Source organism: Nanorana parkeri, unplaced genomic scaffold (genome assembly GCF_000935625.1).
Source record: "Nanorana parkeri isolate BGI_ZX_2015 unplaced genomic scaffold, ASM93562v1 scaffold85, whole genome shotgun sequence".
In the NCBI taxonomy this organism is placed as follows: domain Eukaryota; kingdom Metazoa; phylum Chordata; class Amphibia; order Anura; family Dicroglossidae; genus Nanorana; species Nanorana parkeri.
In genome coordinates, this window is record NW_017306353.1 from 298,107 (window position 1) to 323,022 (window position 24,916).

Consider the following 24,916-nt stretch of genomic DNA (forward strand, 5'->3'; position numbering starts at 1 on the left):
CCTGGTCCCCCCCCCCCCCCCCTCCGGGGAAATGTATGACAATCCTCTGCGGGGTCACCAATCGAAGGCGGGAGAGGACAATGTGACTGTGTCTGTGTTCTGTCCTTTGTATACAAAATACACAATCCTGGGACAGTTAATCTCCCTTTTCTCCTGATCTATAAATCGTTCTGTGTTTCAGCTGCTGTTCTAATGACTCATTCATTGCCTGAAAAGGCGGCGAGCACCTGGGCGATTTTAGGTAGGGGGATCTCCGGCAATTGCTACATGGAGTGACAATGCGTGGCACCGTGCAAGCAATTGCCATCAATTGCTACTATGTGCCACGCTGCGTCGTTCTGCAACGATCTCATCGCTGACTATCACGCTAACCTAAAGGTAGAGTTAGAAGATTACATGACGTGCGAACGCTGCTTACCCAGGGGTGGGCAACTCTGGCTCTCCAGCTGTGCTTTAACTACAAATCCCAGCATGCCTCTGCCTCCTGGAGTCACGCCTTTTAACTGTCAGTCTTGCAATGCCTCATGGGACTTGTAGTTCCGCAACAGCTGGCCGGCCGGAGTTGCCCACCTCTGTGCTTACCTAAGGGTCACCATACCTGTTGCAATGTGACCGTACAATCTTTGCACAATGATTTACCAAAATTGTGTAATATGAGGACCAACCTGATCTAGCCAATCAATTTGAATCCGAGCAGGTAGGCCCTTCTACTACATAGTTGTTGGTAGATCTAAAGGAGATGGTACAATCAGATTGTATGATGTACGCGGTGAGCTTAATGCTGGCCATACACAAAATCTAACAGTTTCCCCCATCCATGAAAAACAGCACAGATGGGGGAATCCCCCCTCCCCTGCCGGGCTATTGCCTCACCCACCGCTGTCAGAATACTGATCGGCTGCAGTCACTGTTTGGCTGTGAATACTCCGATCAGCTCCTTCCACAAAAGTCAACTGAATGATCGACTTTTGTTGTGCCAGCACGGTCATCCACGGATCGAATTTCTGCTGATTTAGCAGGAAATAGCCAAAATACAATCCGTGTATGGCCAGCTTCAGTCTTCAGCCATGGCCAGCTGTGCTGGGGGCCCGATGGGGCCACACACTGCTAGAATTTGGGTGAAATTTAATGGGTGTATGGCCAGCTTTATCCACCTGATTGACAGTTAATCCAGGGGCAACCTCAGCACTCCAGCTGTTGTGGAACTACAAGTCCCATGAGGCATTGCAAGACCCTGACAGCCACAGGCATGACTCCCAGAGGCAGAGCATGAAGGGATTTGTAGTTTCACCACAGCTGGAGTGCCGAGGTTGCCTATCCCAACCATCTAGTCAATATTCTGCTATCTACAACCATCAATTGTTTTCCACTACCGCCTCCATGGCTTTAAGCTGGCCATACGCCTATCTGTCCAACCGATTGTTTCATTATCCTGATTGAATGCAGCAATTATCATCTGGTTTTCTCTGCTCATTTTAAGCTCACCACACACGTTACAATCTGATTGTACAAGCTCCTTTAGCTCTACCAACAAGTATGTAGTACAAGGGCTTCCTGATTGGATACAAACTGATTGGATAGATCAGGTTGGTCCTCCTATTACAGTTTTGATCAATGTAAAGCTGATGTGTACAGAGATTGCCCGGCCAGATTGTAATGTGTATGGTGACCCTTAGACTGTGTTTGTGGGATGGAATCGAAGATGGATACGATCCGCATCTAATCATTTCAATGCCGGTGATGTGGGTTGGATCAATCGATCGATTCTGATACAATTGCTTTGTATCCTTTCTGTGCACTGAAAGCGATCAGATTGAGAATTCGCACTTTGTGACGCATCAAATGATCGTTTTCAGATCTCCAATCGATGGAAATGATCACATGAAAATCTGACGTGTGTATGGCTGGCGTCGATCTGACCATAGACGTGAGATGACAGTTGTGCAATGATTATATGTTTGTGGCAGTGAATGATTGATTGGATGGGTTTAAAATGATCTCCGATTACCGTTGTACCCCGCCATGATAAGTGACACGGGGGGTGTTGGTGTCTGTCGTCCTAGTCCCCCGTCCCCCCCAATTCATTTTCCTAGACCTTGAAGTGTATGCTGGGTCAGGTGACGCGTACATGTTCATGTGGCATTAACAGTAGTGCCCGAGTGTGGTCAGATTGTACCCGTATCTGGTAGACACGTGAGAATACCTCTATATGTGCCAGTAGCAGACACCTCTGACCCATAAATCTGCTGGGTAGAGTCAATCGACTGCCTTTGCCTTCCCATCCAATCGATATTCATCTTCTGACGAACGATAGTGACAGACGTGTCTGCCCAGTGGATAAGTAAGCTGATACAAGCATCCATATTTATACACCGATCAATATACAGAGCGATCGATCAGTAGTCACATCACCTGACCGCCATCTGATGTCTATGGGCACCTTATCGTAAACCTGGCTGAATATTAGGGCAGGGATTCTATCAAAGTTTGTGACTGCGTTAGAATTTGTGACCGGTCTCGTGGTCACACATTTTACCGTAATTCCAACGCTTTCTCAGCTGTTCCAGGGCAGATCGGCATCGCAGATCGTATATGCAGGGAACCGATCTGCCCTGGAACAGCTGATCTGTCCTGAAATGTCACTTCTATCCGAGTTTGTGACTGCGATCTCACATTCCGCAAAGTCGGATAGAAGTGACATTTCAGGACAGATCAGCTGTTCCAGGGCAGATCGATTCTCCTGCACATACCATCTGCGATGCCAATCTGCTCTGGAACAGCGTTGGAATTCTTGACCTATTGGTGGTCACAGATTCCCCTGCCGAAAAACTGGGCGGGATTACGGTAAAATGTGTGACCACGTGACCGGTCACAAATTCTAACGTAGTCACAAACTTTGATAGAACACAGGCATCCCCAGTGTCTGCCCCCGCATCTCTGGTAGCAGTCTCCGGATCTCTGGTAGCAGTCTCCGGATCTCTGGTAGCAGTCTCCGGATCTGTATTAGCAGTCTCCGAATCTGTATTAGCAGTCTCCGGATCTCTGGTAGCAGTTTCCGGATCTCTGGCAGCAGTCTCCGGATCTCTGGTAGCAGTCTCCGGATCTCTATTAGCAGTCTCCGGATCTCTGGTAGCAGTCCCTGGATCTCTAGTAGCAGTCTCCTGATCTCTGGTAGCAGTGTCAGGATCTCTATTAGAAGTCTCCGGATCACTGGTAGCCGTTTCCGGATCTCTGGTAGCAGTCCCTGGATCTCTGGTAGCAGTCTCCGGATCTCTGGTAGCAGTCCCTGGATCTCTGGTAGCAGTCTCCGGATCTCTATTAGCAGTGTCAGGATCTCTATCAGAAGTCTCCGGATCTCTGGTAGCAGTCTCCGGATCTCTGGTAGCAGTCTCCGGATCTCTGGTAGCAGTCTCCGGATCTCTGGTAGCAGTCTCCGGATCTCTGGTAGCAGTCTCCGGATCTCTATTAGCAGTGTCAGGATCTCTGGTAGCAGTCCCTGGATCTCTAGTAGCAGTCTCCGGATCTCTATTAGCACAATCTTTGGTGGGCTTAGCCTTTAAATGATCGGAGATCTATCACATTGCTATGAGATAGATCCTCTTTGATCTTTCTGCTTTGTTGAATAAACGTCCGAGCTATGTGGAAGGTGAATAATTTAGTAACAGACGTCTGCGGTGACACATTTTACCTTTCTGTATATACATGGCGTGATTTTAAATGGCGCACTTCTTCCAGGAACGCTCTGTTGTGTAATAGAAGTCTAGCTTGCCTCCATAACTCACATACAGGGAAAGCCGCCAGCTACAGCTCAACACTACGAGCCAACGTCATCGCTTCCTGGTATTAGTAAAGAGGACTCCAGTGTATTCTTATTACTGGAAGATAATGATAAATTATTACTAGACATGTAAGCTGCAGAAAAATTTGGTTTGGTTCGGATATTTCGTTATTTCGGGATTTTGATCCGAAATTCAATTCAGTTTGGGTTTCAGATTCGGACGAAATCCGAATTTTCGTTCGTTTCAGATGAGTTTACGAATATTCGTTGTGAATACCACAGAAAACCATACACGGGCATTCGGGAGATCCTGAATGCTATTCGGGTGTGGGAGCCATATACATATATTACTAAAGCTGAGGCTCTCAGACCCACATGGCATTCGGGAGCTCCCGAATGTAATTCAGAAATTCGTATCCTGAATACCATTCGGGTGTGGGAGCCATATACACATATTACTAAAGCTGAGACTCCCAGACCCACATGGCATTCGGGAGCTCCCAAATGTCATTCCGATCTCGAATGCCATTCAGGTCTAGGAGCCTCAGCTTTAGTATTATATGTATATACTGTATATGGCTTCCATGTTAACATAACGAAAATGCGTATTCAGACCCATTCGGATGCATTGGCCAGAAAAGTCACATGTCCCATTCAGTTTAGTTTTTGAACGAATTTCAAACGGGATCCGAAATTCAAAAAGGAATTTCGGATTCGGATGCATTGGGATTTGGAAATTCTAATTTGTGAATCTTACGAATTTTGGTTGAACTAAACGAATCGCACATGTCTACAAGACACCTCTGACCTTCCAAGCCGATATGTAAGGAGTGTAAAGAGACCCTGGTGTTTCTATGTACTAAAACAAATGAACACATCCAAAATTTAAAAAATGCAAATACTGCAAAGATCGCACATATTTCAAGGATTCTAAAACGTTTTTCATTATTAAATCCAGATCGAACACATATACATCGCCCAGCAAAGGATTTCTTTATAATTTTGCCCAAAGCCTTACAGTTATTATGTTTCCAAACAGCACCAACTCTCTCAGCTCCGCTTCCCTGAACTTCCTGTCCAGTACAAGATCACAAGGGGCAGAGCAGTCTCCAGCAGCCGCCCATCTACTAGCTGGAGGAAGGAGTAGGGAGCAGAGGACTAGATTGCCATGCTGTGCCTGTGTGTTTGTGAGCTCAGAAGCCCCCTATGTGATGGCACTTTAGTGGTGACAGGTTCTATTCAAGAAGACAGCTAAAACATGACCCAACGTGGGGCTTTTTAGGTACTCAGTGCAACAATCAAACCTAATATAGGCTAAAACTGCATTTTTATTAAAATTAAAGTGCATTTAAAGAAATATACATATATACAAACAGAGATCAAAACTAGTCCCCACCCCGTAGGGTAAGTTAATACCTCTCCCATGAACTAAAACATAGGTATGACATTAGTAACTAGGCATTAGGTAGTCTTAACACAGCGGGAAAAGTCCATTATACATATAGTTCATTACACTGTCGAAGTACTGTGGTGGTTTTGAAATCTCTCTACGCGTTTCACCTTAAAGGCTTCTTCAATAGAGTGGAGACCCCTCTTAGACCCCTGTTGTCACCTTTGCAGCCCATCAAAGCTGATCGGGCACAGATCATGCTTGATCAACTTCACAGAGGAATGACAGCTCAAAAACCGGATGGTGGCTGGTGCCACTGGTAATTTGTAGTTTCACCACAGCTCTAGTGCCAAGGTTGCCTACCCCTAGGCAGACTGAACTTACTGACTGTTTCATCATGCTTTAAGTAAATATAGTATGAAATACTTTTGTTTTTCAGTTTTGGATAGAGTAAGGGAGGATTACTTTTTTACCATATTTTTCCCATTGGGGAGATATCCTTCCACTTCCTGCCTGATAGCCATAACAGGAAGTTATCCTTTAAAGGGAGGGAAATCCCTGGTTGTCAGCAGGCTCACCAGAACTAGTGTCCCAATTGGATGATTTCCCATCTATTCCTGTTATGAAGACAGCCCAAAATGTGGGATTGTCTTTCCCTTTTAGTGATAATGGTAACCAGGACAAAGAGAGAGGGTGAATCTCCCTAATGGGGACACAGACAGCAATAAAAACCTAATATTTGTCCCTTATCCCTCTCTACTCTATCCAAAATTGGTTTTAGATATCAAACATCAAAGATTCCACTAAATTGATAATGTGAATCAGAAAGAACTGTTTATGGTTACTGTAAATTTCACCCTATCAATGATCTGTAGTATCTTATTAAAACTCATATCCGGGCAATATTAAACCCCCACCCCCTGCTACCACCCTGTACCCTAACCCCCCAAGGCCCATCCTGCACTATTTTTTTTTTTAACTTACCTTGTGAAGAAATACTCACCAAAGTCTGCTGTCCGAGTCCCTTGCTTAGTCCCTTACAAGAAGATACAAGACTCGGGACCAATCAGTTAGAGGGGGTGTGCGGGTGGAAGAGATAAAGGGGTAGCCCCGAGATCAGCTTATATGTGACTATAATTTTTACATTTGCTTTTTTTTCACACTTAACTTTATTGCTACCACATAGGGGGCTAACAAGCCCCCTAAGTGATAGCACATTTACAGTGACAGGTCCTCTTTCTGAAAGCAAAAGTTTCCCAGCACACTCACCAGCCAGCCTGTCTAACTATTGAGGTTAAAAACAGAGGTTTTAGTTGCACATCTTTTGCAAAATACGTGGAAGCCGCACTGCATCGTCATGGCCCCTCTGTATAGTGTGGTCCTAACGCTAATCTATGGGAGCCTCCATCTCGGAGCCTATTTATGGCAAAGGTAGCCCAACCTCCTTAAAGGCATAGGGACAAACAAAGTCCTCTTTATGGAGACATCAATTAACCCATAATTTCACCTGGGGACCCCAAAAAAGCTGATGAAGCACAGATCTGGAGGGGAAAACACTTCATACAAGTGATCGCCCCCCGAACTCTTGTATGAATCAAACACTTGGATACATACAAGCTTTCCCGTTACAAGTCAGCTGTCCAGGCACTTTGCACTGTAATGAAGATACATTGTCACAAAGATAGAAAATCAAAGACACTTAGACGTGAAAATGACCTTCACTAGGTGAAAGCAACAAGAAGAAAGTGAACCCATCCCATAATACACTGAGCTCTATGTACATCCAGTGTCCTGCAGGGCTCAGCCAGGAATGGAAAGCCCAAAACACCACTTATTCCGCGACATTGTCTGGATTGGTCATGTGACTTCTGTTGGGCCATTCATGGAACAGCTGATTCTGCCTGGTACAGGTACAAGAAAGGATGCTGCCAGGTACTAACAAAGGAAGACATAATAGTGTCAGCGATCAATACCACTGCTGATTCTCATCAATAACCCCACAAGAAACGTATTCTGTGCCTTCTGCAGAATCCATATCATGAGATATCATTTATCTCCCAGATAGCGAAGAGTTCCTGAAAGATTTCATTTCGAGGATATCTCAACCTTGTTAAAGGAACATCGCAGTCTTATAAAATATTTGATATAACATTTATAACTGCTCTACATATCAATCTTATATAAAGAAATAGATTTCAAATAGCTGCCAGCTGTGATTTTTTTTATCATTGACAAATAGTGCTAATTTGGTATTTTTGCAACCATAGAAACCATTTTTTAAAAATTCCCTCCGCTCCTGTTATTGGCTCGACGCCTCAACCAGGAGTCTGCTCAGACTGTAAAACTGCGAACAAGCCCGTTGCATGGAGTTTGGCTGGCAATAACGCATTTGTTCACTATTAAGGCATCACAACTGGTCATGTGACTATAATAAAGGCACAACCTTGTATTTGCTATACCTCTAACTGCCGAGTGTATGTGAATAATAGGGATGAGCTCACGTTCAGACCAAACTTGGTCTGAACTTGAGCTCCATTGAACCCGAAGGCTACATGGGGGCCACCTGCTCAATCAGCTGCGGGGGGGGGGGGAATTCCCCACCCGCAGCTGCATGGTAAACAAAGGGATGGAATGCAACTACATCATTGACCTTATATGGCCTTGTGTCTATAATTGGTCAATAACATTGACCTAATATGGCCATATAAGGTGAATTATGTAAATACAAGCAGCCCGTCCCTTTGCTCACACACAGCTGCGGGCGGGGAATTCCCCAGCTTGGGTGGCAGCGGATGGAGCGTCCTACTGTATGCGGAGTATTTCAGGTTTGGACCGGGTGAACTCATCCCTAGTAATAACATTCAATTTCTGATTCTGTATGAGGCCATTTAAAGGGTATGTAAACCCTAACAATCAACTTTTTTATTTGCTCCTTTTTGCTCTGTTAAATATACAAGTAAAAGCGTTTTGTTATATCTGTTCAATAAGCGCAAAAAAAATCACCTGTCGATCCTGCCTCAAATCTTGTGAGCTGATTACTTCCTGTACTCTCTTGCCCTTACTACACAGGTAGGATTGTTCCCAGCTATCCTTGTGGTCTATAGAACCACCTCATCTATGTTATGGAGAAGAGGGAGGGAAGGTCTCCTGTAGTGACAATGCTACTCAGTACAGTAAGTGAGCATTGTCACCCTTGGGACAGGAAGTGTGTTATTGGCCGGATCACCTGGTGAAAATTAACTGGTTTATTCACAAAAGGGTAGGTGAAGGCGGGAGAAGTGAACAATCTAGGACAAGATAGCTGAACTGGAAAAACTCTCCAATTCAGCTCACTTTCCAGCTCAGCTATGTTGTCCTAGATTGTTCACTTCCCGGGCCTTCTCCAAACTCTTCACCCTTTTCTGAATAACCCTGTAAGTATTAAAAGCTATAAAAGAGAAAACGAATGCAGCCACCACGTCTAAGGACTAGTAAGCTACAACATATTCTGTTCTTGGGGTTTGGACACGCTTTAATGTCATTAGTATTATTCTTACTTTTTTAATGCCATCTCAACACAAAAGGGTAACTGAGAAAGTACCAATTAGGGTTGCCACCCGTACGGTTTTCACCCGGACAGTACGGGTTTCGGATCCTGTGATAGTGTTCGGGTTTGGCTTGAAGAAAAGGTAGCAACCCTAGTACCAATACATTAAGAAAATCAAATGAAAAGTCCATACGGTTGCATAGGGAGACATGTCCGGCAATGAGAAGATCCAATAGGAGAGAGCACTGTCGGGATGCATTCACACGCCAGTTCATCAGCAGAATGAACTGAACTGAAAAGAAATCAGCACAGTGGGAGCTGTCAGTGCTTTGTTCCTGCTGTCAGTCAGTATAATACAGGACAGGCATGGGTACATGCAAGGGGGGGTCACTGGTCATAAAAAGTCAAGTGAGGTTCTCACTGCTAATTTGCCTCTTCTTACAGTACCCTTGGTTCATATCAGTACCATAGCAATTTTATAATGGTTGTTTCACCATTTTAATATTACTGATTTACCACTTTAAAAACAAACAACAAAAAAAGTCCTTCTTTTGTTAAAAAAAATATAAACATAATTGCTAAACAAACCAACTCTTATTAAAGCTGACCTTTACATTTCATGATGATGCTGGTGTAGCACACCCTTAAGTGTCGGAATTGATAAGTATGCGAGTACAGCTCCTCCCTAAGTCTACCCTCAAAATCCAATGACACGGTGAATTAGGCAATTATAAATAATAGGCAACTTTACCCAGCAGCAGCTGCACACTGAAAATAAGGGAAATGGTTAAAACAAATTCAATAATCACAAGTGGAATCACAGTATTGCCATTAGAACCTCAGCAAATGTGAAATAACACTTCACTTTGTCTTATCTAGCTCAGCTAACTCTAAGAAGTCACAAACTTGTCCATTGATGAGTTAATAAGTCTGCATTGGTGCCCTGCAGCAATGTACAGTAACAAGTTCCTTCTCAAAGCAAGAGATTAGCAACAGATGTGCTGTCTCTTTAAGATAATGCACACTGAAAGAAGTAACACGTGTGTGTTCCCTTTAAGATGATTCTCCTTGAAGGAAGATCTTTTCCCAATCAATTCTCTTTATCCGACAGACACCACTGTAAAGCAAATGTATTTCTTTATTCTCTGCATGTAACTGGCAGCCTTTCCTTGACTTAGCAATACAGTCTATTACAATGTCTCCTGATGGGACGAAGAGATGATATGGTAGTATGGTGTTGCAGCAGAGTAATGTGAGTCTATGCAGCAGAGTAATGCGAGTCTAGAAATCTGATGGGATGAACTGATAGTTGAACATATGGTAGTATGGTGTTGCAGCAGAGTAATGCGAGTCTAGAAATCTGATGGGATGAACTGATAGTTGAACATATGGTAGTATGGTGTTGCAGCAGAGTAATGCGAGTCTAGAAATCTGATGGGATGAACAGATAGTTGAACATATGGTAGTATGGTGTTGCAGCAGAGTAATGCGAGTCTAGAAATCTGATGGGCAGTCACTGTAGTACATGGAGCGTGCTTGTGATAACCATGTGGTACTTACAATCTAGCAGTCAGCTCTCTTCCATCGTCTTAGGGCTCATTCCCACGGATGTAAATAAAGGTCTATGGGCAACATTATAGAACTTAACCCCATTTGCGAGCACATCTAAACGTTGGTAATTGCATTTACACATGCACACCCGCTTACAGCATATTGTCTCTGTGCAATCCTATAGACACAAATGCGCAACAGTTTGTGCTCCCGGGCGGTATAAACACAGGCGTATTTTCCACTGTATGACCATACACCTGTATTTGCATCTAAGGGATTGTGTCCTTAGACAGCAAAGCAGTTAGAATCTGCTCCAGCTCTTCTGTGTTGTCCTCTATGCACTGAACAACTGGGATCTGGCCAGAACAGTCTCTCTGAGGTCCCTACTAAATTGTAAATAAAGCAAAAACTTTTTTTTTAGTTTTGGATAGAGTGGGGAGGGATTAGAACCCCCATCAGGTTTTAATTGCTGTCTGTTAAACCTGTTAGGGAGATTCACCCTCTCTATTTGTTCTGGTGACTGCTATCACTGAAAATGAAAGAAAATCCAAAAATATTGTTGGAATTTGGAATTTCTTTCAATGAGGGCACTAGTTCTGGTGACCCTTCTGACCATCACGGACTTCTCTCTTTGGAGGAATTTCCTCTCACTTCCTATTTTGACTATCAAACAGGAAGTGACAGGGGAAATCTCCCCAATGGGACACAGATAGCAAAAAAGCTAACAGGAGTTATAACCCTTTCTTACTCTATCCAAAACTGAAAAAGTTTTGGCTTCAGTTCTACTTAAAGTGACATTTAGGTCACATCCCCCCCCCCCCCCCCCACAGGGGGGAGAAAATCATACTCTTATTCTCTTTATTTACAAATGCTCAGCTACTGTCAGGGTACTTCAGTCAGCACCCATAGTACAGCTCCTGTCTAGATCGCTGCATAAGCCGATGCACATTAGCATGCGCGTGTTCTGCGCTACAGTTCCAATATTGTACATAGGAATGCGCATGCGGGAAAACAATGCGCACGTGCAAAACCCTGCACACGCCATAGCCTGCGCACACCTCCCATCCCCCCACCCAATGCTGCTGTAGGAACTTACCTTAAATGATTCCTCTTGATCCGATCATCTTCTTCTTTCCTGTAGTTTTCAGGAGTCCCATCAGCACTGGTGCCAGTCTCTGATCCAGCTCTGACTGTGTCTTCTGTGTCCCTTTCTGTCCCACGGAGTCTATGCAGGTGCACGCTGCCGGGCTGCGTGCATTGGCTTACACTGGGTCCCAACTCTTCTCCCGGCTGAAGATCTCTACTGCGCATGCGCCCGCTCCAAGATCCTTTGCGATTGCCCGAGAATCTTCAGATCCGCGGACGTTAGCACACGGCGGAAAAACACAGGTAAGTAATTACCGTTTTGTTTTTTATTATTACATTTTTGCATATATGTCTACTACTTGCTAGCAGTAGATATATGTAAAAAAAACCCGAAGGTTTAATTGTACTTTAATGGTTATCAATCTGGTAATGTGTTTTTCATTCACAGTGGTTGTCACAAACATTTGAAGTTATATCATCACGTGCCATGACTTGAAGAGGATTGAGAGCAACGTGTGAATGGTGTTTTTTGTTATTCCATTCCAAGAAACATAGATCAATCTGTTAATTGGTTTTATTTAGTGAATTCAATGACTTCTCATTCGAATTCAATACCATGATTTTTAATTACTTCTCAAATGCTCAGCAGACAGAAGAAAGCATACATCATTTAAAAGGTAATTATTAGAATAAGGACTTGTGATGAGGAAGATGGGTGGTGGGGCATCTGAGTTGCCTCTAGGAGCTTCTTCAGTGTTTTCTTTAACTGATATTTTTCTTCCTTTTATTGAAAAGAAAAGGAACAATCATAACCTGCTAATGCAGTGAGCTGGAGAATCTCTGCACAGGATAGTGACATGTTTATACTTCTTATTGCGCTTCCATTCTCAATCTGGGCACATTAATTACTGGACTCTGCCTAGGTTGAGATGATCCCATCAGTCTGCTGCAGGGAGCAGGAAGCATTTCCCATGTCTCCCCTCCTCCAGTGATCAGTCTGCTACAGACAGCAGGAAGCATTTTTTCAGTCTCTTCACTAGCTGTGATCAGACTGCAACACTGTAACTTTGTAGCAAGGCACAAAGTCATCTCTAAGCTAGCATCTCTGTCCATTAAATAGATTCTTGGTTCTCAACTGGTGGGTTGCGACCCAAACGTGGGTCTCAACCCCTTCTTCAGTGGCTCCCATAGATTAGAGCAGCGTTTTTCAACCACTGTGCCGCGGCACACTAGTGTGCCGTGAGATATTGCCTGGTGTGCCGTCCATTAATCGTTAATTTCTTTGATCGATCAAAATTATTTTGATCGATCAAAGTTACTCACCTCTCCGCCGGCTTCCGGGTCTTCCGTCGGAGATCCGGTGACGTCACGGACATCGACGTCACCGGACTCCTCCCCCCTTCCCCGAGTGGCTCTGTCGGCTAACGAAGGGAAGGGGGGAGGAGTCGGGTGATGTAGTTGTCCGTGATGGGTAACGAAGGGAAGGAGGGAGGAGTCCGGTGACGTCACGGACATAGACTCCTCCCCCTTCCCTTCGTTACCTGACGGAATCACTTGGGCTGAGTCTCCTCCTCACTCTTGGGCCGGTGAGTCATCGCATGTGTGTACAAGGCAAAATCTGCTACCCTGGTGAGACCCCACAAAGCCATGGGGCTTTTGGGGTTGTGTGGTAACGCTGGGTGTGCCATGAAGGAGTTAAGTTTATTTGATTCCTATTCAAGATAATTACTTTATATATAGTCAATATAGGCACAGAGGTAATTTTTTTTAACATTTTCTAATGGTGGTGTGCCTCGTGATTTTTTTCATGAAAAAAGTGTGCCTTTGCACAAAAAAGGTTGAAAAACACTGGATTAGAGTTAGGACTACACTACACAGAGGTGCCTTGACAAGGCAGTGTGGCTTCCACATATTCTGCAGAAGACATGCAGCTAAGACCTCTGGTTTTAACCTTAGTCGTTAGTGGCTTTTTTTGCAGGCTGGCGAGTGTGCTGGGAAACTTTTTGCTGTTGCCCTTCTTCAGTGGGTCGCGGCATTTTTGATGCATAGAGCTAGCCCCCCTGCTACATTCAGCAGGGAGAGAGAGAGGGGCAGTGTGCAGGAGACTCCAATGCATTGTGAAACAGTTCCCTCTATCCCCAGGTCCCCTGCTGAAGTGATAGGGCCCAAGGAGAGAGGGGACTATTTCACCACTTTCGCCCGTGGAGTAATATCCACGGCTCCCGAAAATTAAGTTAAAGTTCCAGCCTGCTCTGCCCTCCCCAGTGCAGCAGATATCAATCTGCCCCAGCATGGCAGATTGATATTAAATAGGGAGTACAGCGTGCCCAGAGACCGTGGAGGCTGAAAGAGGTAGGCTGTGGAGCTGTGGAGATCTAATTCATTATAAGTTGTTGTTGTTCGCCTGTTCAGCTTTCGACTCCTTTTCACTAGGCATGTCTTCCAAGGCAACAGACTGATATGCCAGATAAAAACTAGAATAGGAAGGTATCACTACTGTTAACCTGCCAGATGAAAGATAGAATAGGATGCAACACTACTGTTATCCCGCCAGACAAAACAAAGAAAATGATGCTACACTGTTGAATATCTACCACAGATTAAACCCCTGGTTCTCAACTAATGCAGCTCACTTGTGTGGTGCTCTCTCCCTGCACCACCACCACCTGCCGTGGTTTTCGGGGACCATGGCAAATTTTTTCAGGATGGAGAGCGGGAGCAGACCTAGGAGCATCCATCCCCGATCTGCTCTGTGTGCTCAGTGAGTGCTGTGCTCACAAACCGGGCTACAGAGGTACCCAAGCACATTGCTATGCTTAACCACCTGTGCTAGAGTGCAGAGGAGACATCAGAAGTCTAATAGAATCCAGATGTCTTCATAAAGAGAACATATCACCTCCATATGCTATCACATATGAGCTTGTTATCCCCTGTGTGATAGCAATAAAGTTAAGTAGAAACAATTAAAAGTGTTAAAAAAAATATAAAAAAAAAAGTAAAACCAACCCTGCTGCCCCGCCATCTGCATGTGAATAAACACGCGTGCTTGGGGCATGCATGTTTACGTAAACGACAATTGCACCACACAAGTAAGGTATCACTGCGAACGCGAAAACTATTTTTGTGTATTTCTTTTCTGTATTTTGAAGGCATTGCCAGAGGGAGTACTGTGGTCTCTGTGAGAAGTAATAAACACCTGGAAGTGTTGTTCTAACTCATTACTCAGCCTGCATGCAATTATGCTAGATCCACCTCAAGCCTCGATCAGTTCACTTATCTCAAGTCCCCAACACATGAACTACTCTTCTAAATAAAATTAAAGGCCAAGTTCACCTTTTAGAAAAAAATAATAAATTCACACTTCTTCATATACAAAAAATTGTGCAATTATTATTATTTTCTAAAAGGTGAACTTAGCCTCCATATTCATAGTATCCCAGGCCAGCAGTCAGTGTGCCGCAATATATGTGCACAGTTCCGGCAGAGAATGGAATTTGTAATGTGGCAGGATGACCTCATGGACGTGGGTGAGTCACAGCTCATTAACTTATTCATGGAGGTGGAAGGACACACGGATATTCTTCGTCTGGCACTGAGCCAAGGCCTGGCATGGCTTGCCTATCATTTCATCTTCATTATAAAGCTTCTTCCTCCTCTCAGCTATTTCCTTACACTCTGCTTATTGTCTTGTGGTTGCCTGCCATTCATCTGCTTCGCAGATCCGTATTTTCCCCTTGTTTTCCCCTCCTCCATCGCCCTGGCAATTGATGCCTGGCTTTGACGCTTCAAAGGACAAGAGGGGTTTTACCTTTGAACTCCTCACCCACTGCCGGCATAATTTCTTTATGTTATCCGCTAATTGATCCTCCTTTCTAACCCATTATTTAATTTCTGCCAATTAACTCCCTCTGATTTTTCTCAGAGAGACTCTTTGCTAAGGTGTGATGTAAATGCATCCATACGCAATAGTGTCTGCAGCACGTGCTTGTTTGGGTTTTATGCATTTGAGATCTTTCAGCTGTAATTCTGAGCATTATGCATGTAATATATCAAACTGTTACTTCATCCAAATCTGATCACTCTGTTTTAGGACAATGAGACTAAGCCACAATCTGGATTCCTTTATTTGTAGGGGCTACAGTGGGGTAGACTCTGCATGGGAGTTCCCAACCTTTAATTGGGTTTAATAAATAAAAATAAAGACATTGGAGACCCGCAGTAACTTATTCTAGGTAAAGTATTGTGAGTTGAGGTCACAAGTGTGAAAGTGGTTTTGTCAAGACATTTTCATGGTTTTTCATTCACAGTTTTGGTTTTGGATTGGTGTCATTGGTGTCTCTGGTGGCACCAGTCTTGGAAAGTAGGTAAGAATCTCCCCAACATGGACACAGAGAGAAATAAATGAGTGACTATCTCTTCCCCTGCTTTAAAAAATGAAACTGTTTTGTCTCTGTTGGAGAGCTTTCCTCCCATTTCTAGTCCCTGGTTGCACTAGTTACCACCAAGGCTGAATATATCCTTCCTATACCACTATGGCAACTGTTTTGCTCTCTCACCTTGGCCTATGTCATCTATCTAAAAATCCAGCCCTGGATCACCAGGACAGGAAGTGAGAGGAACTCTTCTCCAGTGGGGGCAAAGAGAGAATAAAAATCCAACAGGGATTTTAACCCAGGATAAAGTAAAGGATCTTGTTACACTCCTTACCGGATATCCCAAACGATGGGGAGTGTGCTCGTAATGACTGCGGATGGCAACGCTGTATGCATAAATGGTTATGAAGAATGTCACCAGAACACCGAAAATCATTTCAGGATCAGCAAATGCTCATTTTATTGAACAATTTATCAGAATGGAAACAAGTGCTTTCGGGACCTCGCTAGGGTTACCGTCATTTATTCCAGCGAAACCCGAACACTCTAGCGACGCACGTCATTTTTGGGGGGAGAATGAGTCACGGCTTATTCATATGTAAATATCACAGGCGAGAGTATTTTCAGTGGGGGGCCAGTAGCCCCCTATCTTAATTGTGGTTGACCCTGTCTTCCTGACATCTGTTGTCTGGGTTTAAGCTGCTATGAAACTTGGACACAGCATTCAAAACCCGGACAGTCCGGGTGAATCCTGGACAGGTGGCAACCCTAGACCTCGCAGAGTCCCTTCATCAGGCTTTGACATCGACGAAAGCCCGATGAAGGGACCCTGCGAGGTCCTGAAAGCGCTTGTTTCCATTCTGGCAAATTGCTCAAAAAAAGGAGCATTTGGTGATACTGAAAGCATTTTCGGTGTGGCGGTGACATGCTTCATAACCATTTCTGGATTTTAACCCTTCCCACAATATCCAAATCGATCTCCCCCCAAAAAAAGAACACCAGACGAACAGCTAAGAGCACAAATAAAATACATATATGGGAGCTGTTTTACCTGCCAAAGGATTGCCCATCCAGTCCTGAGAGTTTTGCCAGCTTTGTCTGGCAAGGCAGGAGACCTGTTATTTTTTTTCTCTGTCACTTCCTTAGCCTGTGACTGGACAGTGAAAAGAGAAACTCATCTCCTTGTCACTCTGCTCTCTCCTTCTGAAAGAAGCTGATACCGGGTCAAATTCAGGTACTTACATCATTAATAAATGTAATGATGTATCAATATGTGCCTGCCTTTTCTATCTGACAGGAGTTCAGCTTTAACTTTTACCTTATGTCTAGGAGTCGTAGGCTACATGCCTTTTCTCCTATGATTAGGAATGTTTTGTCATGTGGCCTATTTTAGCAATGGATCTTGATGTCCCTAAAGCTTGTTATACAATGTAAATCCTTGAAGGATCAAACCATATACAGTATATCTAGCACTGGGGACAAAACAACAGGGCCATGCAACGGAATCACCTTTGCACCATCCCCAAATGGCAACCCCTCCCTTCTTCCCATGACCCCCCAGGAATTCATGGCGTGTCCGGACGTCAGTACTAAAGTTAGATCACACATGCAGTCTGCTGTTTTGCTGAGGCTTGAATGGAAGTAAAAATATTGCTGGTAATGTGGCTAGTTAGAGGATTGCAGCCGAAGAACTGGAGGACGTCCAGAGGACTGATTAGTAGACATGTGCGGCGCACCAGCAAAAAATATGTTTCCGTTATTTCGTTTTACCGGATTCGGGTCCGAAAGTCAATTTGTTTCAGGATTCGGACGAAATTCGGTAGCGGTAGTCTGTACAACTTCTCGTCCCGGACGGAAGCAAAGTGACATTAGACATTTTTTTGTTTTACAGTCTGCAGAAGAGAAAAAAAAAGTGTGAAGTCCCCCCGCCCCCCCCAATTTAAAGCAGACCCTTTAGGTCTAATAGAAATGTTAGGAGGGATCCCCCCCAAGTTGAAAATAAAAGAAAAGTGTGTGGGATTCCCCCAGAAGCCATACCAGGCCCTTTAGGTCTGGTAGGAATTTTAAGGGAATACCCCACCCCTAAAAAAACACATGTCCTCGGCATTGGGAGGCTATCCCCGTGCCGATGGCGACAAGGGCTTTTTTTTTCTCTTCTGCAGACTGTAAAAAAAAAAGGCTTTTTTTTTCTTTCTTTTGTCTAATGTCACTTTGCTGCAACCAAAATTCGTCCCCGACCAACATTCGTACAGACTACCGCTAACGAATTTTGGCCGAAAATTCTGATTAGTTTCCATTTGTCATTTCTGTCATTCGGATATATCAAAATCTCCGAATAACTAATCTTTCCAAAACAAATCACACATGTCTATTGATTAGGAGGTATTTAGCGTTCCACTGGTCCTGCTCAGACACAATATGCAGTGTCCTCATGGTGATGAATAAGCCTGAACCACCAAGCGTACTGTCATTCAGCATTCCACCGGTCCTGCTCAAACACAAAATGCAGTGTCCTCATGGTGATGAATAAGCCTGTACCACAGAGCGTACTGTCATTCAGCATTCTACTGGTCCTGCTCAGACACAATATGCAGTGTCCTCATGGTGATGAATAAGCCTGTCCTACCGAGCGTACTGTCATTCAGCATTCCCCCGGTCCTGCTCAGACACAATATGCAGTGTCCTCATGGTGATGAATAAGCCTGTCCTACCGAGCGTACTGTCATTCAGCATTCCCCCGGTCCTGCTCAGACACAATATGCAGTGTCCTCATGGTGATGAATAAGCCTGTCCTACCGAGCGTACTGTCATTCAGCATTCCCCCGGTCCTGCTCAGACACAATATGCAGTGTCCTCATGGTGATGAATAAGCCTGTCCTACCGAGCGTACTGTCATTCAGCATTCCCCCGGTCCTGCTCAGACACAATATGCAGTGTCCTCATGGTGATGAATAAGCCTGTCCTACCGAGCGTACTGTCATTCAGCATTCCCCCGGTCCTGCTCAGACACAATATGCAGTGTCCTCATGGTGATGAATAAGCCTGAACCACCGAGCGTACTGTCATTCAGCATTCTACCGGTCCTGCTAAGACACAATATGCAGTGTCCTCATGGTGATGAATAAGCCTGAACCACCGAGCGTACTGTCATTCAGCATTGGCAAGGATGTGTCTGCCACCTGGGACAAATAAACATTAAATAAATGACTGGCCTTTCTTTTAAATTTGAAAAGCTTTGGCTGTGGGCCGTTTGGAAATGATTGGGATATTTTTTTAGAATTAACAATAGCCCAATCAGGATAACGGAGTAGTTTTGGAGCAGTATCATAGCTCCTTGCAATTCTAATGCTGTGTTGTCTTTCAGGTTCTCAAAGAAGCAAAGTTGGTCAAAATCCAGTATGTCTTGTCCAAATATAGTTGAATTGGGAGCCAAGCTTTAATAGATAAAGAGAAGAGCTTACTATGGATTTCCTAATTTTGTGTTGTGAGCCACTATGCCAAATTCAAAGCCAGTATCTTAAACGTGTAACACTGGAGGGGTTCATATGATGTGAAATGATCTATTATCAATTAAGAAAATCTTTACCTGCAAAAGCAATGCACTTCCCACCTGCTCCGGGCAACAGCTGTTTACACATTTCCCCATTGTTACTTAAATTATATGCCAACAGATGGTCAAAACTATAATAAAGCAATTACACATTACACATAGGGACTGATGTATAAATCTTCTGTCCAGTGTACGTGGGGCGCATTCAATTCGCTTGGCATTACCACCACTAGATGGTGCCTAAGACCATAGGAAATTTCTATGCTCCTCTACGCCATCTAGTGGCGGTAACACGCTGTGCATGGTATTCACCCAGCTTTGTGCTTGGCGGAAGATTTATACATCAGCCCATAGGGTACAGTATATCTAAAGTCAAAAATTACGTTTAGTTCTACATGGAGTAGGGAAGGCTTAGAACCCTTTTTAGATTTCTATTTCTGTCCATGTCCCCAGGTTCGGTCCAAACCTGAGCACATCCCTAATGGTAATACAACACATGATGCGAATGCACTCACAATGAATGGGCTGCCATAATGCAGTGTAATTTAATGTATGGTAGCATGTGTCACTAAGGCAGCCTTTCTCATCCGGGGTGCCAACTGGGTGCTCTCAAAAAAACATGCTGTGCCCCATATTGATTCAACATGGGATGCCGTTTGTCCCATATTGTCCCATAATCCAGGGTGGGCAGCATTTAGGGTGGCCACAGCATTTAGAAGAGGGCAGAGGGAATTCAGTTTTCTGGAGTCCACCTCGATCCAGACTTGGTCTGCCTCCTGCCCTCTGTCATGCTGCTGTATCAGCACTGTGTATAAAGTAGGACTTTGATAGTGTCTGAGGACTCTGATGTGAAAGGAGGGGACTGGGGACTCCGATGTGAAAGGAGGGGACTGCGGACTCCGATGTAAAAAGAGGGGACTGGGGACTCCGATGTGAAAGGAGGGGACTCCGATGTGAAAGGAGGGGACTGGGGACTCCGATGTGAAAGGAGGGGACTGCGGACTCCGATGTGAAAGGAGGGGACTGGGGACTCCAATGTGAAAGGAGGGGACTGGGGGGGCTGAAGACTTTGATGTGAAGGAGAACTGAGGACCCTGATGTGAAGGGGGGACTAAGGACGTGAAAAAGAGGGACTATGAAGTAAAGGAGGGACCCCATTTTAGACCGGGGTACCTCAAGATTTTGCATACTTTGAAAGGAAGCAATGACTCAGAAAAGGATAAGAAACACTGCATTAGGGCACATCTCTTGCAATGCATGATGTCAATGGAGCCGGTTGTAATAAAAGAGTACCTAGTATAACAAAGCTGAGAAATCCCACAGTAGATAACAGTATGATTCACTCTCTTCAGTCTTATAGCTAGAGCTAAAAATATCCCCCTGTCATCCTGTCTAGCTGGGGGTCATTATCGCAGCTTCAGAGATCCATCTGTGAATGTTACATGGAATATAACCGCGGTGCAGAGTCACAAAATTGGGAACACTTCTGTCAATAAGCAGCATTTTGTCTTCTATTTCCTGGCTCCTCTGAACATCAGGTTTCTGTTATCTTGCAGGAAATCATTACGTATTATCACCAAGTTTCACACAAGCTGCAGGTGACACCGTCCCTGCTGGAAGAAGCAACAGTTCTGGGGAAGGAGGAGAGATAATGGGGAAAGCTCGCCACCTGATAAGATGGATGAGGAGAGAGCTGAGGAGGATAAATGATGCGTAGAAACGGTTTTTGTGTTGAATTGTACAACTCCAAATATATTAAAGGAAATACGTAATGAGGTGATTTACAGGCTGCTGCTGCCTATGTCTTCTGTTGGTTGCCTGCCTGTCATGCTGATCCCTAAGCTTCAAAACTTTCTGTGTTAATGACCTGGAATAAGTATGCAGTTCCAGAGTTTTGAGCTCAGTGGGAATTACTTGTTCCTGGTGAGTAATTATAATAGTATTAAAAAGGAACATTTCCTACATCTTCAAAATAACAACAAAGACACCTTTAGAAATGTTTAGTAATTACAATCTACAAACACATACTTCCAGATCATTGCCGGCTTTGTAATCTTTGCATACCTTATTTTTCTTTTCCTCCCCATGCTTCTCACAGTGGCCATGTTAAGTAAAGGCAGGTTACTAGCTCTCCCTTTACTTCCTGGAACTCTGGCACATGTGACTAGGACATTTGACCATGAACATCATCCCAGGGGAGGAAAACGCCTTCCCCTGAGATCTCATGAGATTACAGATGAGATTTCCCAGCATTGCTCTGCTGACGTAACCTTCCCAGGATGGAACACTTGGGCACGATTACATCACTTTTGCCAATGTGGTCCAGGTAGTAGAAAACAAGAAATAGTAAGGAAAATAAAAATATGTTTGTTTAGCTAATGGATTTAAGATGATTTCATGTCAAGATGCAGAGCTGTATGCTGATGTGATTTTTAGTCAAAGGGGGTAAAGGTCCGCATTATAGCCCATCTGTAGGCAAAGAAAAAACTTAGCTGTGAAGTGGGGCTATACCTGAACTGCTTATTTTTCCTAGAGGACTCAATACAGCTGTTTTACTTACCTGATCCACACTCCCCCAGTGGTCAGTACCCAGTTCTTCTCCCCCTCCACTCTGGATGATGGAATGCCTCTCGACATCCTCATATCTAATGCAGGTCAATGGACCTACATAAGACATGATGACATGCATAACAGTGGTCCGTAGATCAATAAGATTAATTAAGATAAATTGATTGCTTTATAGGTGCTATAACACAACCACTTACAACATTTAATAAAACCAAACCAATTTATTTACACACATATTCACTTAGTGGCCAGATTATTATGACCACCCCATCAGTACTTCGTTGGGCCACGAGATGACTTTGTTGGGCCATGAGATGACTCCACGAGATGTTGAAAGGTGATGCGAGGAATCTGACACTGCACTGTTGCCCTTCTGTTGTCTTGTACCAGTCTTGCCACTCTCCGTTCTGCCCTAACATTGACTAGTCGCTGACGGCCACAATTCGCACGTTCAGACCCAGATTTTCGGCTGGCAGTCCAGTCTTTAAACACTTTAACAACAGCTGCTCCTGAACATTTAACGAATTCTGCTGTTTTGCTGATACTCGCTCCATGGCTCCGAGCACCAACAATCATCCCACCTTCAAAGGCTGTTATATCGCGTTGTTTACCCGTATCTTCAGAAAAAATCACTTCTACTGTCGTGGTAAACAACCTGCTTCCCTATTTATAATGGTCTGGCCCTCTAGCAACTTCAGCGCGAAATTATAGCTAATTATAGCTAATTTGCCTACAAACATCAGGTGGTCATAATAATCTGGCCACTCAGTGTATGAAAACTGTTATATACAATGTTTTGCCACGCGTCTGATCGCACTGTGGGTGGGAGGCGTGGCTGCGGTGCCATTGACTTCATTGCACCGCCATGCCCCCTCCCGCCCCAGAACGAAGGGGGGAGTTTAGTGTGCGATTGCTGTGTGTTCCAGCAGCTACCACTCTGGAACGCACCACAACTGGTGTGAACAAGTTCTAAGACAAATAAAGCCCCGCTGATGGATAAAACACAATGAGAGAGACTCCATATTAGCCATGGAAGACTCTCCTCTATTAAAAAAACAAAACATTTGGGCTTTTCTTGGAAGGTCGGCTTTAAAAAAAAAAAACAAAAGATATAACCAACCTCAAACTATTACAGTTTCCCATTCAATGCTATTTGTACATGTAGATACATTATAATTTATAGTAATGGAAGAATCAAGCCCAGCTGGGTCCAATTCACAGAAATACAGAGTGTAATTTATGCACATAATATAAAGAAGCAGTCAAGAATGCACACATGATTAGGCCATAATTAGCATATTTATTTTCCTCTCCGCATTCTGCGTGGTATGTAGAAAAATATATAGATCCCTGTTATGGAAGTTTTATTCCATGGGCTGACTAAACGGAAAGTCAGCTGTGTGCATGAAAATAATTCCTGCAATACCCCAACCTACAAACACCTGATTCTATCTTTCAAGTTGCCTAAAGTTTTAAATTAAAGTTGAACCCCAGCCTTACCGTTGTACAAGGTAGTGTTGGTTTCCCTGTGGACTTCGTGGGCAATGTCTACTAAATGGAGCTGTGCTTAGTGGCCCAGACAGCAGATGGAAGTTTTCAGTCTCTTCTTTATAGGTAACACTTTAAAGCTGAAGTTTAATTTGCTTAGAGGATGCTCTTTTGCCCCTTCGTCAACGTGCTTTTTACATTTTATATTTTCATGACACACTTCATTTTAGTTCCATTGACAGCATCATTGGAACTCTGTGCTTCTTTATGCACTGCTGGGAGATTGTGGCTGGTGGGAGGGGCTGGCAGGGTGTTGTACATAGCTTCCTAAAAACTTCACAGCACACTGCTTCACTACTACTCTCAGGAGCCCTCAGCCCTGATGTAAGCAGTGGGCTGGCTCTTGGCAGGGCCAGATTTCCCACAAGGCTAACCGAGGCCCGGCCTTGGGACAGCAGGGAGTAGAGGGGCAGCAGGGGTGTGGAATTCCTATCATTCGACGGCCAGGACATGAAGTTCCGGGCGCCAGGTGGGTAGTTGTTTTCTACCTTTAGCCCTTCTTTGGGCAAGCAGGGCTAAATATACAGCGGGGAAGCCGCCGCTTGTTCTCGAGGATGTCACCAAGATCACTTGTGTGCAGCCTGCATAGAGGAGGGTGCATTGAGGAACCTGGCATTGGGGCAGAGAGAGTAAATCTGGCCCTGGCTCTTGGGAGGAGTTAAGTTATGCAAATATCAAAATTCCCTGATGGGCGAATGTTAGTCTGGTGGAGTGGGTGTCCCTAGGTTAAGCAAAGCACTGGTGATGTAGCCCCGGCCTTACAGATGCACCCTGGGAAGGTCACATCACCAGTGCCTTCATGTGACATCTGATCTGGAACTGGAATATCTCAGGGGAAAGGCATTTTCCCCATAAGATAGTGTGTTTCAGGAGGTAGACTCGGAGTTCCAGGAAGTAAAGGGAGATGGATTAATCTGCCCTTAGTAAAAGTGGCCCTGAGAAGAATGGGGAGGAAAATAATAAGGTATGCAAAGAATAGAAAGCCTGCAATTATCTAGAACAGGGGTATCCAAACTCCGGCCCTCCAGCTCTTGTGGAACTACAAATCCCCTGAGACATTGCAAGATTCTGACACCCACAGGCATGATGGTATTTGTAGTTTCACCACAGCTGGAGGGCCAAAGCTTGGCTACCCCTGATCTAGAAGCTTTGGGCAGAGAAGTGATGATGAAGTCAGTGGATTACAGCTCTGTTACCGGTTCCCTTTAAGTACTAAAACCCAAAGAGAGAATATCCTGTGTTTAATGGCTGCACATGTCATTATGTAATGCATGATAAGCATGGAAGGGTTGGGCAGTCATGAAGGACAGCACGGAACAGGTTTCGACAGGCCCTGTACACTTTGATGGTAACAACACAAGCAGAAGTCAAAATTAATTGTCTGTCAGTTGTCGAGATATGAGTACCCAGAGTACAGAAGTCATGAAGTGCCTCAACCTGCACTGGGGGGTGCTGTGGTGATCATTTGTAATATAGGACATACTTACCTAAACCCCCAGTGATCTTCATTGTTTGGCCTCCCAGCACCAGTAAAAAGTCACTTGCT